The sequence below is a fragment of the Triturus cristatus genome, chromosome 3_2 (assembly GCF_964204655.1).
Source record: "Triturus cristatus chromosome 3_2, aTriCri1.1, whole genome shotgun sequence".
NCBI lineage: Eukaryota > Metazoa > Chordata > Amphibia > Caudata > Salamandridae > Triturus > Triturus cristatus.
This window is the reverse complement of record NC_140584.1, coordinates 732776697-732792504: the sequence shown is the minus strand read 5'-3', so window position 1 is coordinate 732792504 and position 15808 is coordinate 732776697. Positions and strand designations below refer to the sequence as shown.

General features: G+C 46.3%; 1 protein-coding gene across 4 annotated transcripts in view; it reads left to right on the top strand.

Annotated features, from left to right (window-relative positions):
- Window positions 1–15808, top strand: part of MYO1B (myosin IB) — a 715692-nt gene that overhangs the window by 192588 nt on the left and 507296 nt on the right. The gene's annotated exons all lie outside the window — the stretch shown is intronic.

The following is a 15808-nucleotide window of genomic DNA, read 5'->3' as shown; positions in this document are numbered from 1 at the left end:
GGCAGGTTTTCGGCCCCCTTCTGATTCAGTGTAGATTGTTGTTGATGTAGCTTGTCATCAGTGGTAGGAATCAAAAGCTATGTGAATGCAGGAGCAATGGTGCGTCAGAGGAGGTTAAAATCAACCTGAGGATGATCTATTAGGAAGGACTTTGCTCGTTCTAGGAGAAAATATCAAGCTAGGATATTAAATGCTAACGACTGCAGCACATGTACCACTGAAATGACAGGGAACCAGGAGCTCATGCGTTTTTGTCTTCCGTGGGTATAACTGCCCGTTTAATGGCTCAGGGTGGGTCCAGCGAGAGTTCGGGATATGAAGCTTGGAGTTCGGGATGGAGCCTAAACTGCAAATGAATGCCATGATGACTATAGATCAGGGAAAGGAAGTCACTTGTGTTGACAGGTTAGGCCTCTCTGAATTTTTGATACATTGCATGGTGCAGTACCCATACCTCCCACGGATCACTCATTTACCTCACCCGCTGCCGCCATCATTGGGCATTGTTCAGTGACCTTGGGGATCTTGCCGCTTTGCAGTTAAGATCCAGTTTGCTTTATTTTATATAGAGTAGTTGCACACAAAACAGAAGAGTCTAGCCCCTTCTTGTGCTGAGATATGCCACAATAGTTTTAGTACATGTGAAATTCTGTAATGGACTATAGGCTATGGTAACGTGCAATTTTGTCATCTGTCCTTGGAATAAAGTGGTTCTCAGGCCCCTGACTGTGTCTTTGTTTACAGTCCCTTGTCAATGAAACGTGTGTTAAGCAGAATGCTATATTACATTCTTCATTTGCATAATGTTGCATTGGATTTATTATGTGTGTGATTCATTTGTCCTTTGTTCAATTTTTATGTGAAACAGCGTATGAGGTCACAAATCAGTGAGATTGAGTCTAGGCAGTTGTCCTGTAAAATGAAAAACAAATGTTATAAAAACGTCCACCCAAAAGTGAACTAGTATTTGCCCCCACAGTAAAATGGCTTTAGCTTACCAATAGGTCAACTCCAAAGTCAGTGTCCCTTGTCCAGTTATAGGTCACTGACCTTTGCTGGTTGGTGATGGAGGAGCACCTGGCACATTTTGACAGGTCTCAAAAGTCAAACTTGCACGACTTAAACTGGAAATTACTGTGGAGGTTTAGAAGTGGTCTGCTGGCTTCCCATCTTCAAGACAAAGGCTAATTCAGATGCCTTATAACTGTTTTGGATGTGAAATATTTGCAGAGTGGCTTTATTTCCTTGGGTGAACACACAAATATGTGATTGGCTTTGGGACCATAAGCCAGGCCTAAAGGAGACCGCCCCTTTATTATATTCACGGTTCTATAGTTTTTGCATACCACCAGTTTGAGCTGTTCTCTTTTGGTACTGATAGCTGTTGGATGAACTAGCAATTAAAGACTAAACAAAGTGATATTTTTAGCCAATATATTCCCTAAACTCCCTTGTTTTGGTCTGCCCCTGCCACTTGTTTCCCTACCTCTGCCTGATAGTAGGTCGAGACTCCAAGACAGACTGACTCATTCTATATCTCAACCCTTGTCTTCTTGTATTTGATAGGATTCTCTGTATTGGGAGTTTCAATGTACTTGACTTAAGAGCATTTTTCTTCACTAGGTTTGTGAGTGGAGATGTGAGACTAAACAAGTGGGTGTAAACTACCTCTAGAATCCATTAAAACCATTTTTTTAATGTTGGGATGTTTTAGAGTCTAAAGGGACTTAACTTTCTCGACATTTGGATGTGTGAGTCCATGTATGAGTCTTTAGGGCATACGCTATGTAGCTAACTTGCATATAGTCTACCCCATATTTTTGAGGAGTGTTGGCACTGAACTGGTGACTTGTAAATGTTATAGGTGTGGAGCTCGTATATCACCGAAAATTACTGTTGTCTAAGTAGGCTGTGGCTTTTAGTTTGCTGGTATTAAATTGTCTTTCCATTTGAGAGGTTGCTGGTTTCTTAGTTTAGGCCTGTTGTAGGTATCAAAGGAAGAAACCATATTGATTAGTCTGAAGGCTCTGCAAAACTCGACCAGGATTTGCCATATGGACCCCTTGTGATAACCAGCTGCTCTATTACACTTCAATCATGTCCTTTCTCAATGTATTACATATTTTTCTTTTCCTGTGATTCTTCTGGCTTTGCAAAATCTGTATTGCTGGACATAAATCTGTGCGGAATGCATTCTACCACAGTGATGTGGCCCAGTGTATTTTCAGAACATGCGTCCTATATGTTGTAGTAGGTTTTCTGATGGATATTTCTAACTGCAGACTCCTCACTTGAGAATACGCCCCAGGCATTATACTGGATCACAACAATGTTTCTCCATAGCAGTGCTTCTGTGTCATGCTTGGTGCTGAGTCCACATTGCCGTGGAACCGATGAAGGTATGAGAACCACCCTTGTGCTGTGACATCAGTTCCTTTTTTTCCCCCCTACCCCTTCCGATGTGGATCTGGGGCTCCGCTTACAACTTTGTCCGTTTTTTCAATGACAACTTCTAAACATTTTCACCATGTGCTAGGAAACTACGTCTTCACCCAAAACAGGTTTCAAGCCATGCATTGAATGTAGGAAGCAAATGTTGGTCACAGAACTGCATAAGGCACATCATTCGAGTGCGGCTTGGACAACAACACAGTTGTGCAGTAATCAATGCAAAGAGTTTCAGCACTATGTACATTTATATTGGCGTAACATATCGTTATTCAACAATAGTAGCGCATGAAGAAGACGTCTAGCTCAAGATGTATGTTTCTTAGAAAAATGTTCTTCTTTATTTTTCACAAGTAGATGTTCTTTACATTCCACATATCGTATCCTCATAGCCAACGCGTTTCGTCTCTTACTAGACTTCTTCAGGGCTTACATGTATGGCATACAACGTTTTTCTTAAAATTCATATGATTCAGATCCAATGGTCAACGGTTGTCTATAGATCACACAGTTCTCGGTGGCGGTATGGTAACCGGCCGCATATGTAGTCAGCATCCAATTTTTTTGCGAAAACGGTTGTGCAGTAAGTGTACCTTCAAGCACCCAAAGAGAATCTGAGACAGGAAGGCAAAGCTGTATGTTGCTAAACACTAGAAGTCATCGCAGCAGGCCCTGCTCCTGACCCAAGTCGCAGACCTGGACCAGATTCCGGTTCCAAGGCCTTTACTGTGAGGGCTCAAATTCAAACATGAAGTGCTCTGGTAAGTTCAAATGCAAGCATAAGAAATGAAAGTGGGACTTTATCCATTCCACCACTATGACTTCAAAGAGAAGGCATGAGGTGTCACAATGTTAGTCACACGCCTTTTGAGGTCTCTGGTCACAGAACTAATTCCTCAGCTGCTCCAGGCTGTTAGCAACTCTGCAGCAGATAGAGGTTTTCATGGAGACATGCTGAGGTTTTTCATTGCACCTACGGCGTGCCTTAGGACAGGGGTGCTGCAGGGGCCCACAGTTGGGTAACCACTGGTGAGTCCATCCCCAGTGCGCATGTCGAGGGACCTGTTACCGGGGCCCGTACCAACTGAACTCAGACATACACTGAGGCCATGAGATCCACTCGCTTACCTGCTACACCAGCATGAACTTCACTGGTGCAGGAGCAGGTCCCGGTGGCAACACCAATGTCTGATACAAAATCAACATTGGGTTGAGACCGACCGATGTCTCACAGGGGTTGTTGCAGTCACTGTTTTCTCATTCTGAATGAAGACTGACTGGGTTTCAGGCCTGTATTGGTCCCCTGACATCAGAATGGTTTCCTGCAGAACGGCAAATTAAAAATGGTTATGCTGGCCCAGCACCTCTCTGCTCTGGACCCAGGTTAGTGGAAGGTGTCCTTTGCCCTTATTTTCATATGTCTATCCTAGAGTTCCTCAGACAGTATCTGCTGCTCAAAGTAGACCAGAAGCATTTTCAGTTTTCTGTGCTCCCTTTTCACCTCACCAGCAACCTCTGATTCTTCATGAAAGTGTTGGCAGTGGTCACGGCTAGTCTTTGGAGGTTGGGAATATTAATATTCTTATAACTCAATGACTGTCTGTTTGAAGGCAGGCTCGCCGCAGTCCATCATGGACCACGTCCTCATGATAGCGAGCCTCTTGACATCTTTGGAGTTTACCATCAATTAGTCAAAGCCCTTTGCATAGGCTTTCGTTCTTTGCAGCAGTCGTGGACATAGGGCTGCCAACACTTCTTTGACACGCAGCATGCTTGTACTTGACTTCAGTCAGCCTGCAACATGGGCATCATTGTATATGTTTATGAAGCACTACTGCCCAGGGAGCCAGGTCCGGTGAATCATGCTGGGCTTGGTGCCCACTTGGTCCTGCAGCAGTTTTTGGTCTGAGTCCACCTGACGAGGTATTGCTTTGGTATATATGCTAAAGATGAGGAATCTGCAGTTAGTAGTATCCATCAAAAGAACAAGTTACTTATTTTCGGTAACCCTTTTTTATACTATATGTAACCACAGATTCCTCACCACTCTCCCCACATGCTGTGGAGTGGCCTCTTTTTTAACAACTAAAATGTTACCAAGTTAGTATTAAACATGCTGGCACCAATAGGGCATGCAAAGGGAAAAGACGAGAAACTGACCACACCAAGCCACACCGCACCACCTTGCAGCATGCAAGAGTGCCAGACTTGATCTGGAGATTTTTCACAGCATGGCTCCTGCACGCCAGGAGGTATCTTTGTGTGGTTCTGTGTCGTCTTCATCCCTCCCCGGAAGTGACTTTGAATATGTGCTACCTCTGCAAGCTGCCGTAATTTTCTTTCAGACGTGGCTCTGCAGCTCGCTCTCTATATTTTTCTTGCCTTTGAGTCTCTTAACAAACCTTTTTTATACACTGAGCAACTGAACATGCCTCCGCAGAAAACTACAAGGTTCAAGACTTGTAGGGACTGCCGCAAGCAGATGTCTTTGACAGACCCCCACATGGTATGTCTCTGCTACCTAGGATCCTCACAGGACTCCACCCAGATGAACCCCAATGTGATCTGAAAACGCTAAGCACATCACCGGCTAATCAAAATCGACGGCACAGACCCATTCCCGAGGTAGTTCCTGCAAAAGATCCTCCTCGCATTCTAAGTCATCAGGTAGGTTGGAGTCTAAGAAGAAACACAAGAAGTCAAAACAGTATTTTCCATTGTCCCACTACTCTCAACCATATGGAACTTCAAGGTTCCTCCTAGCCTTTGTCCTCGTTCCCTATTGAGGAACTTATTCCACAACATGTCCTGATGCACCCCTAGTCCCGAGGTCCATCAGTGATACCACATTAGGCAGAGGCTTTTAAGGAAGCCATGCTGCACGCTTTCTGCAGCCTACCGGCTCCCTCTGGTGAGCCTTTGGGTCCCAAAGATTCAAGGAAGTCTTCAGTCAGACTAATGTTAACAGATCTGCCCTCGACGCTGTCTGCACCTCTTAACTCTGCTGTGTGGTCTGCTCTGACTCTGGGACCAATGCCCAACCTGGCTTCAAATCTGGCACATTGGGAGCATCCGTGCCCGTCCAAACACATTCTGATAGAACACTGCCATTACCTAGAACTGCTTTGATAGTACTGGAGATGACTGGACTTATGCATCCCCTTACTATGATGATAATATTTATATGGATCTTCTGGAGGCCAGTGGCTTGACACCTTGCTAGACACTGGGCTGAATTCCCTACCTGTGTCCTTCTATAGAGAAATCAGCCTTTGTCACAGTGGTCATTCAACTGGCTGCTGAAGTACTAGACGTGCAGCTTCTATCCATTTGGGTCAAGATATTGTCCTGATGGAATTCGTGCAACCTGGGCAAGATTCCACGGAACCTCTTCTTCCCTTTAATGAAACCCTAACAGACACACTGATTGACATGTGGGCCAAACCTTGTTCTTACCTGTAGGTAAATAGTCAAGTGGCCAGGAAACACAGACCTGGTGACCCAACGTTTCTCACACAACACCCTAAGCCTGTAGGTTTGGTGGTCCAGGCATTCTAACACATTCTCTACTATGGTTTCTGACAGGGATTTAAACACATGGAAATATTTGGGAAGAGCATATTTCCTTGGTGAGTTTGGCCTATTCTCTATTGCCAGCTGCCTTCTAGGATGATACTCAGATGCGTTATGGGATATGGTCAGCAAGATCTTGCCAACAGTCCCTAATAGAAATAGTGCAAAACAGATCATTAGAGTTGACCAGGACACAGTGTAGTAATTTATCTGCTCTGGACTGAACACCATTGACTGAGCAGGGCAGCTATACCAATCTGGTATTTCTGCACCATGCATAGATGAGATCCATAGGTTTCTTGATTGACATTTAAGCATCAGTAAAGAATGTGCCATTTGACTGCACCTGTATCTTTGGCGACAAGGCAGACTCTCGAAAGAAAGCAGAGCCACAGCATGCTTCCTAGGCTTCCTGTGCCTCTACAGCTGAAAAATCCAAATCGTTTTGCTCCTTTTGTGGCTTTAGAAGGAATTTGGCCCTAAGACAATTCCAGGGTCCACCTCCACAGCATCAGATCCTTCTCCTGACCCCCAATCCTTCTGAGGCCAGGGTTGGAGGATCCAGGCAACAACATCCAGGCCCTCAGGGACAGCACACTGCTCAGTTCCCTTCGCCTCGTACTACAGCCACCAAACTGCTTTAGCTTGCCCTCTGTGGTGCATGGACATCCTGTCCGAGTTATGATAAAGTACTACGTCCAAGGGTGGCAAAGTATTACATCTGACTGATGGGTGCTTCAGATAGTCTAGTAATGGTATACCCTACTGTTTCTCTCCAGTACACCACATATTCCATCTACAGTGGCTGTTGGAGCACCATCTCTCCACCTTATTGCAGGAGGTTCAGGCTCTTTTGTACAAAGGAGCCATAGAGAGGGTCCCAGTATCAGAAAAAGATTGTCACCTTCTCAATTTCTTCCTGACATAGAGCAAATCCAAGATGTTCACAGTGGCCCAATTCCTATCTGCCTTGGATCCAGAAGACTGGATGGTAGTGCTGGACCTGCAGGACACCTATATTCTCTTTCCCATCCTGCAGACTTGCAGGCATTACTTGTAGATCATTTTAGATCTGTAGCATCTTCAGTTTTCCATGCTCCTCTTCAATGTTATCAGGGCCCCTTGGGTATTCACGTAATTGATGGCAGGCAGTGGTTGCAGCATAACTTCTGAGATTGAGTCTACCAGCTTTCCTCTATCTTGATGACTGGCTGACGGGGAGCTTGCCATAGTCCTTTGTAGACCACCACCAGATGATGGTGAACTTCCTAACATCTTTGAGGTTCTCGGTCAGTGTGCCTAAGACTCAACTGACTACTTTGTAGAAGCTCCATTTATAGGAGCCACCCTGAATAAGGTGCACTTTTGAGCTCTCCCTTTAGCTTGAGTTCAGAATATTCAGGCTGTGATCCAGATGTCAAGCACACACATGATGGGAGGATGATTGCAATAAGTCTAGCCACTGGCAATTGCTCGGGATGGCATTCTAGCCCATTGTTCTTTTCACCACCATGCCACCTCAGTGTGGACCCGGCCATATGCAAACAGCCTTGACCCTGCGCAAATAGGAACAGTCCAGCCCAAACTGAAAGACCAAGTCCAGCCTGAACCAGAACACAAGCAACCCAAGACAAGAATTGTAGTGGATGTAGGAAAATGAAGAAAGATCTTCAGGTCAGGAAGCACACATGGTGCAACCCTTATAATACCAATCTTAAAACTTGTTGGCTCCAAAACAGCCATAATTATATGCGAGCCATTGAGAACAACAAGCTCGGATATTCTACAGAAATAATTTTCAACGCTCCTAAAAAATTCACTGCAATCTTCTTTTTTTTTTTTTAATTCAGAAGATCCTAGACCAATGGATAGATGTATTGAACTTGCAGACTATGTTCTTTTTAAGATCAATAGTATTGTTGATACTTTAAACATCTGAAAAGTATAATTTACTAACTTACAGAAAAGTGCCCCCAACCCATTAGGCACGCAACTAGTAACTTCGACCTTACAGTGTTGGACAAAGTAAGAGTTTTCCAGCTAGTGAAAAGTTGTCATCCCTCTGGTTCACTCAAAGATATCCCTACTGCCCATATTAATAAGAATGTTGTGTTGGTTGAATGTGGTGTGGGGGATGTTATCAATTCCTCAATTATCTCAGGGTCTGTGCCAACTGACTGTAAATGTGATTGTTAATTGTTTTTCTGATGAGACTAACTTTGGACTCTACCAAGCTAGAGAACTACCTCCAAGTTTTGCAAATTCTTATGTCTCAAAAGTTCTTAAAAAGGTAGTCTACAATCCTCTTCAGAGGTTCTTTGAGATCCATGATATTCAGCATTTCATGAATGCAGGTTTTCACTTCGGTTCCACACTGAACTGTGTAAAACAGTGACTAGTTCCTGTTTGACACTTCATATTCTGAAACGGATTCTAAACCAATTTTACTTCTTCCATAAAATGCTAATAATTAAAACATTTATTTTCTTTTGCCTAAAATATTTCTTTGCTCTTTATCTTGACTTACCGAACTGCACCTTTGCTCCTTTCAAATGGTCCAAAATGCAGCAGCCAGGATTATTACAGGCCTGTTCAGATCGGAGAATGTGACCTCGGCATTGGCTTTTTTACACTGGTTACCTGTTACCCAAAGGGGGATTTTCAAACAGGGTACAACAACGCACCTCGCTATATGGTCACGTCCGGGAAATACAAGATCTTGACCTGGAATGTTAGGGGGATGGGGTCTGTTCACAAGAGGCACAGACTTTATGCGCAACTCAATAGAAGGAAGGCACAGATTGTTTTCCTACAGGAAACACACTTGACACACTCGAAGGCACTCCGGAAAAAGTGGCGGGGGCAGCGGTTTGGTACAACTTATTCGGTCTTTGCTAGGGGTGCTGCCATTTGGATTAGATGTGGAACTCCGTTTATAGTCTTAGAGCAGAGGATAGATGCACATGGCAGATATGTGCTCCTCCGTGGCACACTGGACGGAGTGCCACTTATTTTGGGCAGCGTGTATTCCCACAACACAGATCAAGACAAATTTCTAGTAACATTGAACACAGTCCTCTCGGGTTGGACGGGGCACCCCTGGGTTATCGGGGGGATTTTAATGCCACTCTGAGTGTAGATCTTGATTGTTCTCACCCACCTCTAGCGGGTGCAATTGGTCTGAAACAAGCTGAGGCATTGTCTAGCTGGGCAGAGGGCTGGGTACTCGGAGATGCTGGCAGATACATAACCCACTAAGCGGAGAATACTCATTCTACTCCCCCACACGTTTGTTACACACACGTATAGACAGGGTGTTCTGTTCTGTTTTGCTGCTAGGTAGTGTCTCCTCTGCAACATACCTTGGGAAGACCCTCTCAGACCACAATCCACTAGAACTGATAACAGAATGGAGCAGGATTCCCACGCCAGTCCCAACGTGGCGCTTACAACCAATCTAACTGGAAGACCCTGTGTACTGTGACACTCTCCACAGCGATAGCACAATACTTCACAGAAAACGCCAACACTGCCAGTACACGGCAAGTGGAGTGGGAGGCATTTAAGACGGTTATCCGTGGGGTGGCCATCGGCACTAAAGTAGGGGCACAAGCCTTAGTGGACAGGGAGCTGAAAGACTTGGAGAACAGGCTCGGTGCTTTGGAATCTGCAGCAGCATTAGATGACACACATAAAGAGGCTATGCCGGAAGTGCATATCAAACACGCAGAGTTACTAGAACAGTTACGGACAATAGACTAACGCACATACACGCAGCATCAACAGGCTGAGGCGGACAAGGCTGGTGCATTGCTGGCTAGAATAATATGCGATGCCCCTAGTGCTATACCTATAGTCGAGATCACAGCTGAAAGTCGCACAGCAACCACGCAACTTGATATTAACTTAGCATTCCAAAAATATTACGAAGTACTATATGGGGCTCCGTCGGCGCTATCAATGGAGGAACAAACTCGTTTCCTGGACGGCCTGGAGTTCCCACTGCTCACCAAGGCGCAGATAGACGACTTAGCTGCCCTAATCTCTAAAGATGAAATACTTATCGCAATCAAAGATCTACCACGCAATAAAACCCAAGGTCTCGATGGCCTGCCGTTGGAATTTTGCGAGACTTTCTCGACCCAACTAGCCCCTCACCTCGAACTGTTGTACTACACTGCTCTGGAAACTGGAACATTACCGCTAACCACGAGTCAAGCTTTGGTGACATCTCTGCAGAAACCAGGCAGAGATCCGAAAGATATGGCAGGTTATCGCCCCTCTCTTTACTGAACACGGATTATAAAATCCTTAGTAAAGTATTGACCCTTAGGTTACAGTCCCACCTGCCACGCTTAATACATATGGATCAGTGTGGATTTGTACCGGGCAGAAGCACCTCCCTCAACATTAGGCACCTACATAACATAATTTCCTTGACTCCCCCTGGAAATGCATCGGCTGGTTGCATCTCCTTGGACCTGAAGCAGGCATTTGATACACTTCATTGGGACTATATGTTCCGAGCTCTCTCCCGATCGGCATCCCCCGGGGCTACATTCAATGGGTACAGCTCCTGTACACAAACCCGACTGCTTGGGCTAGGTCTGGGGTGCATATATCTCGGCCTTCTGCGGTAGCCAGGGGCACACGACAGGGCTGCCCTTTATCACCCCTACTTTTTGTCTTGGCGCTGGAACTGCTCGCTGTAAAGGTGTGAACGGCTGCGAGAGACCGAGGTATCCGGTTGGGGATCGACACTCATGTCCTCTCAGCCTATGCTGACGACATTATTCTATACCTCAATGATTTGCGCGGACCCCATGATCTGCACCCTGCTATATTCAAACAGTTTCAAAGGCTGTCTGGCATTGCTATTAATGAATCCAAATCAACTGCTTATTTCTTTCACGACTCCGACCCTGCAGACCTGGTTTGGTTTGGTCACTGGTCATTTTCTACAGCTCCTGTTACATTTAAATATCTAGGTATCCAAATCTATAGGCAGCCCCAGGACTTGCTGGACGGTAACCTGATCCGTGCAATGAAATCACTTAAATCGCAAATTTTCTTCTGGATCTCGCTGCCCATCCCCGTGGCAGGGAGAGTGACCATTTCTAAAATAGTCATGTTGCCCAGGCTGCTATATTTTTTCACTAATATCCCAGTTATAATCTTGGGTCACATATTTAGAACACTTAACACACTACTCACTGAATTGATTTGGGGTAAGGGACGAAGGAGAGTAGGACTCGCTAAGCTGCAGCTTAGTACTGCCCAGAGAGGTCTGGGAGTCCCGGACGTCCGGGCGTACTGCTATGCTAGTCAGCTGCAGTAGCTGTCCTATTGGACTGCCGGCTGCCATTTGCAGGAAATAGGCATGACACAGACAGCCTGGGAGAAGGGAGCATTACATACGCTGTTACTCCCCAAGTGCGGGCTTCCCTGCTCCGCGCCCCCTTTATTGAAAGTGGCCATGGCGTATTGGAAGAAGGCCATTCAATACACTAAGGAGTGCACCCCTTATGCCCCTAATATCCTTCTGATGGGGCTCCCCACACCGGCTGGTATAATATTGGCATGGCAGTTGTCTCAATGGTCTGAGGAGGGTGTAACCACTGTAGGTATGCTGTTTTCAGGCACCATGCTCCTAGATCATAATGCGTTTGTTAGGGAGCAAGGAGTCCCCAACTCGCTTTATATATTGCATGCTAGGATATGTAGATACATCAGAAGCACCTGGGCACCGGATGGTGCTGAGCCGCAAACACATGCACTAGTACACATGACGTATCTTATGGGGAACGGGGGACACCTAACTAGGTGGCTCTATAGGAGCATCCGAACGCATGCATCAGTCCCGCTCCAAGAACTCCGGGATAAATGGTTTGCTGACCCAGGTCAAGAATTTATGGACAAGGAATGGGAGGAAACAGAGTATCTGTAGAAAGTGTCACGCAACCCTAAGTTTAAATTAATTCAATTTATGTTGGTGCATAGAGCTTACCTGACCCCACATAGGCTGACTAAAATGTTCGGGGATACTACAGATGCATGCCTCAGATGCCATACCCAACCGGCAAGGCTGTTGTAAGAAACTGGCTCTATATATACTACACCAAAATGAGGTATAGTGTGTATAGACGCCAAGTGTCCCCAGAGGTAGGTAGAGGTTAAAGTTAGATAGAACCTTACTCTCTAATAGTGGTAGCTTGGTCGAGCAGTAAGGCAGTATCAGAGGACAGTGTTAAGTATTTGATGTACCCACTCAGTCAGCAAATTAATTTACACACTCGAGAACTGAACTCTAGGCCAATTGTTGTTGTATAAAAATATACTGTCGTTTATTTTTAGAACCAAGCAGGCCTGGTACAGGTAAGCATGAAATACTTTTCAGTAATCAGTTACTGGATATAGAACAGTTTGAAAATGCAATAGAAATTGTACTTTGTTTGATTTACAGGGGAGCAGTAGTATGCAACACTTAGCAAATACAGTACATTGGAATGAATAGGCTTTTTCAGTAAATTGTAGGTAAGTTACTTTTTATGTTACTTTTCTAACTCCGTGCTGGATACCTCGATTCAGCACTGGAACATTTCATAGAACCAGGTAAGTAATTACATTTTGGTTATTCGCATGATTTTTAAAGCATATTTTCAGTTTTCAAAACTCCACACTTAGAAACGTTTTGGAGCAGTACATTGAAATTAATAGGCTTTTACAGTAAATTGCAGGCAAGTTACTTTTCACGTTACTGTTCTAACTCAGTGCTGGATACTTAGATTCAGCACTGGGACATTTCCTGCAAACAGGTGAGTAAAAACGTTTTGGTTGTTTTGTGCGATTTTTAAGGAATATTTTTAGATTTCAAAACTCCACACTTAGAAACTTTTTAGAGAAACAGTGTCAATGTTATCCTATGGAGGGAAAACAGGTTAACGGTTTTCAGGTAAGTAATTGACTGTGGGAGTTAAGGTTCTGGGGTTAGACTCTGGGGTCTCCCAGGGTCAGTGATGCACTGTTGTTGCACCCTCAGCGGCACTAGGGCGGCCTGTGCACAGTCTTGAGGCCCAATGTTATCCTATAGAGGATAGGGGGTCTCTGGTTGGTGGGTGCTGACAAGCAGGCCACTGGGTTGTGGGAGCAAAGCTCCTAGGGTTAAGCTCAGGGCAAGTAGGGGACCAAAGTAGCACCAAAGGTGCACCCTCAGCGGCACTAGGGCGGCCGGGTGCTGTTTTGAGGTCGGGTGCCCTGTTTTCAATGGAGAACCTCCCGGGACAAAGAAACACTGCAGGCTCGGGGACCAGGATCTTCTGGGTGCGACCACCACTTCGAGGGGTAAGTTGGGATGACGTGGGTTGGTTAGGCATCGTTGGTTTGGGCACACAAGGCCGTGGGGTGTCGGGTGCAGGGGGGCCTTGTGACCGGATTTTCTTACCTGCTCTGGTCGCAGTAATGGGGGGGGGACCTCGGGATTGAGGCTGCAGGCTTGGTCTGGAAACTTGAGGCAGGTCAGGGGTTGCCGGATCTCGGGTCAGGATCGCCGGGGGGACCTCCTTGTGGTGTTTTTCTGCTCGGGCAGGGTTCGGCGGGTGCAGAGTGGGCTGGATTTGCGGTCTCTAGCTGGCACCAGAAGCTGCAGTTTAAACACGTCCGGTGTTCACGGGAGAAACAGTCTGGGAAGTGAAGCAGGCAGGTCCTCCGGGGTTTGTGAGGTTGCTGCCTGCTGGACACGCCAGAATTTCGCAGGAGCAGGTTCGAGGGAAGATGGGTCTGTAGGGCTGGGGCCAAGTCAGTGGGCGTTGTTCTCTTGTTAGCTCTGCACGGCTCTTCGTCCTTCTTCTTCTTTTCTTCTTGTAGGTAGGCTGGATCTCCTTCTTGGTTCAGGGCTGCCCCCTAAATACTGTATTTGGGGGGTGTTTTAGGGGTCTTGAGGTCAGGAGGCAATGGGCTACTGACTTTAGAGTGACTACATCCTTGGTATGCTCACCCCACGTGGGGGAGTGAGCACAATCCCTAGTCCTGATTGGGGGAGTGCCTGCCATCTGCATGATGGCGAGCACTGGAGAGTGGGCTTCACCTCGCTTCCCCCACCTGAGGGGTGGTATTGGCAGAGGTGGGCACACCTCCTGGGCTGGCTAGTTTTTCCCGCCCGTCTTCCCACCAAAAGGGAGGGGAGACAGGGGAGGCTGGGGGTCGCATTACAAAGGCTGCCAGGCCTTTGAATCTCCCCTGCCACAGATGGCTCTTCCTGGCCTGGGGGAGGTGTGAAAAACTCCGCCCAGGAAAGGCTTTGTTTCTGGGCTCGGTGAGTGTAGGCTCCCACCCCAGGGGTCCAGAAACATGTCTTGTGATGGCAGGCTGGTGTGTACCAGTCAGGGAACCCACCAGAGGCTGGTCGTTTTTTAGGGGGCATCTCTGTGATGCCCTCTGTGTGCATTTTTCATTAAATCGCTCTGATACCTGATTGGATTCGGGTCATGTTCGCGCTTTATAAAACTCTGCAAAAAAATAAATCCCACACTGGCATCAGTGTGGCTTTAATGTGCTGAGAAGTTTGATACCAAACTACTCAGTTTTCAGTGTAGCCATTATGGTGCTTTGGAGTTCGTAATGACAAGCTCCCAGCACCATATACTCTTAATGGCAGCACTGCACTTACAATGCCTAAGAATGGACTTGGACACTGTAGGAGTACAGGGCTCATGCACCTGTACCCCCATCACTGGCGTAGGGTACCCAGCTAGAGGGGTGACTGATCTATGCAAGGGCAGTGGGTTGTAGGCATGGCACACAGGGATGTGTGCCATGTCGATTCTTTACTTTGTTTTGCACCAAAACGCGCAGCCTGAAAAGGCAGTATGTGTGTGTAAAGTTACAGGGCCTCTAAGGGTAGCACAATAAGTGCTACAGCCCTTAGAGGTCTTCCCTGGTCACAGAGCCCTGGGTACCTTTGGTACCATTTACCAGGGGCTGACCTGTGGCCAGAGATGCCAATTGGGTTAGTTTTGGGGAAAGAACACAGGCCGTGGAACCTGATTGGCAGGTACCCAGGGCACACCAAGAAAAAGTGCATCAGTAGTCTGGCAAAAAGTGTGTGGGGGGTTACTTCAACAGAAACCCACTTTCCTACAGTTGCTTCATATGATCTGGTCTTGCGCAAAGCTGGCACCCTTTTGGGAAGCGGTATATAAACTCCTTTCTGAGGTAACACCAGGAGTAGGACACAACGGAGTAGAGTTTGGTGTGCTGGGCCTTTGTAAAAAAACGCAAACCGGAGGGAGCACAGCACTGGTTTTCCAACTTATTATTCATACTGGCAAAACGATGTCACTATGAGATGGTAATCCCAGCAGCCTCCATCAGTAATACGCTGGGGGAGGGCCGAAAGTATGGCACTATGCAGGGAGGAAGAGAGGGGCCTCAGGAAGAACCTAATAGCTATGGAATGGGATGTGATGAAATGCTTGAACAATTTGTGGCTGCTGAACCTTCGCTGGGCTGAATCACTGCATGTGCCCAATGTAAGTGATGTTCGACATGTGCATTTAATGACTTAACGACAGACCCCATTGAGACCCTCTTCTTGTATATCAATCGTATGAACACAAGATACCTGCCCCAAATAGGGAATGTGGCACACACAGATGCCCTTAACCTTTCAGTTCTTTAGAAGGATGGATGGTCTGAAGAAGGATTAATGTAGGGATAAAAGGATGTGGGAAGTCCTCAAGGTGGACTGCCATAACTCACTGCTGAGTCTAAGGTCCTACAAGTGACACTA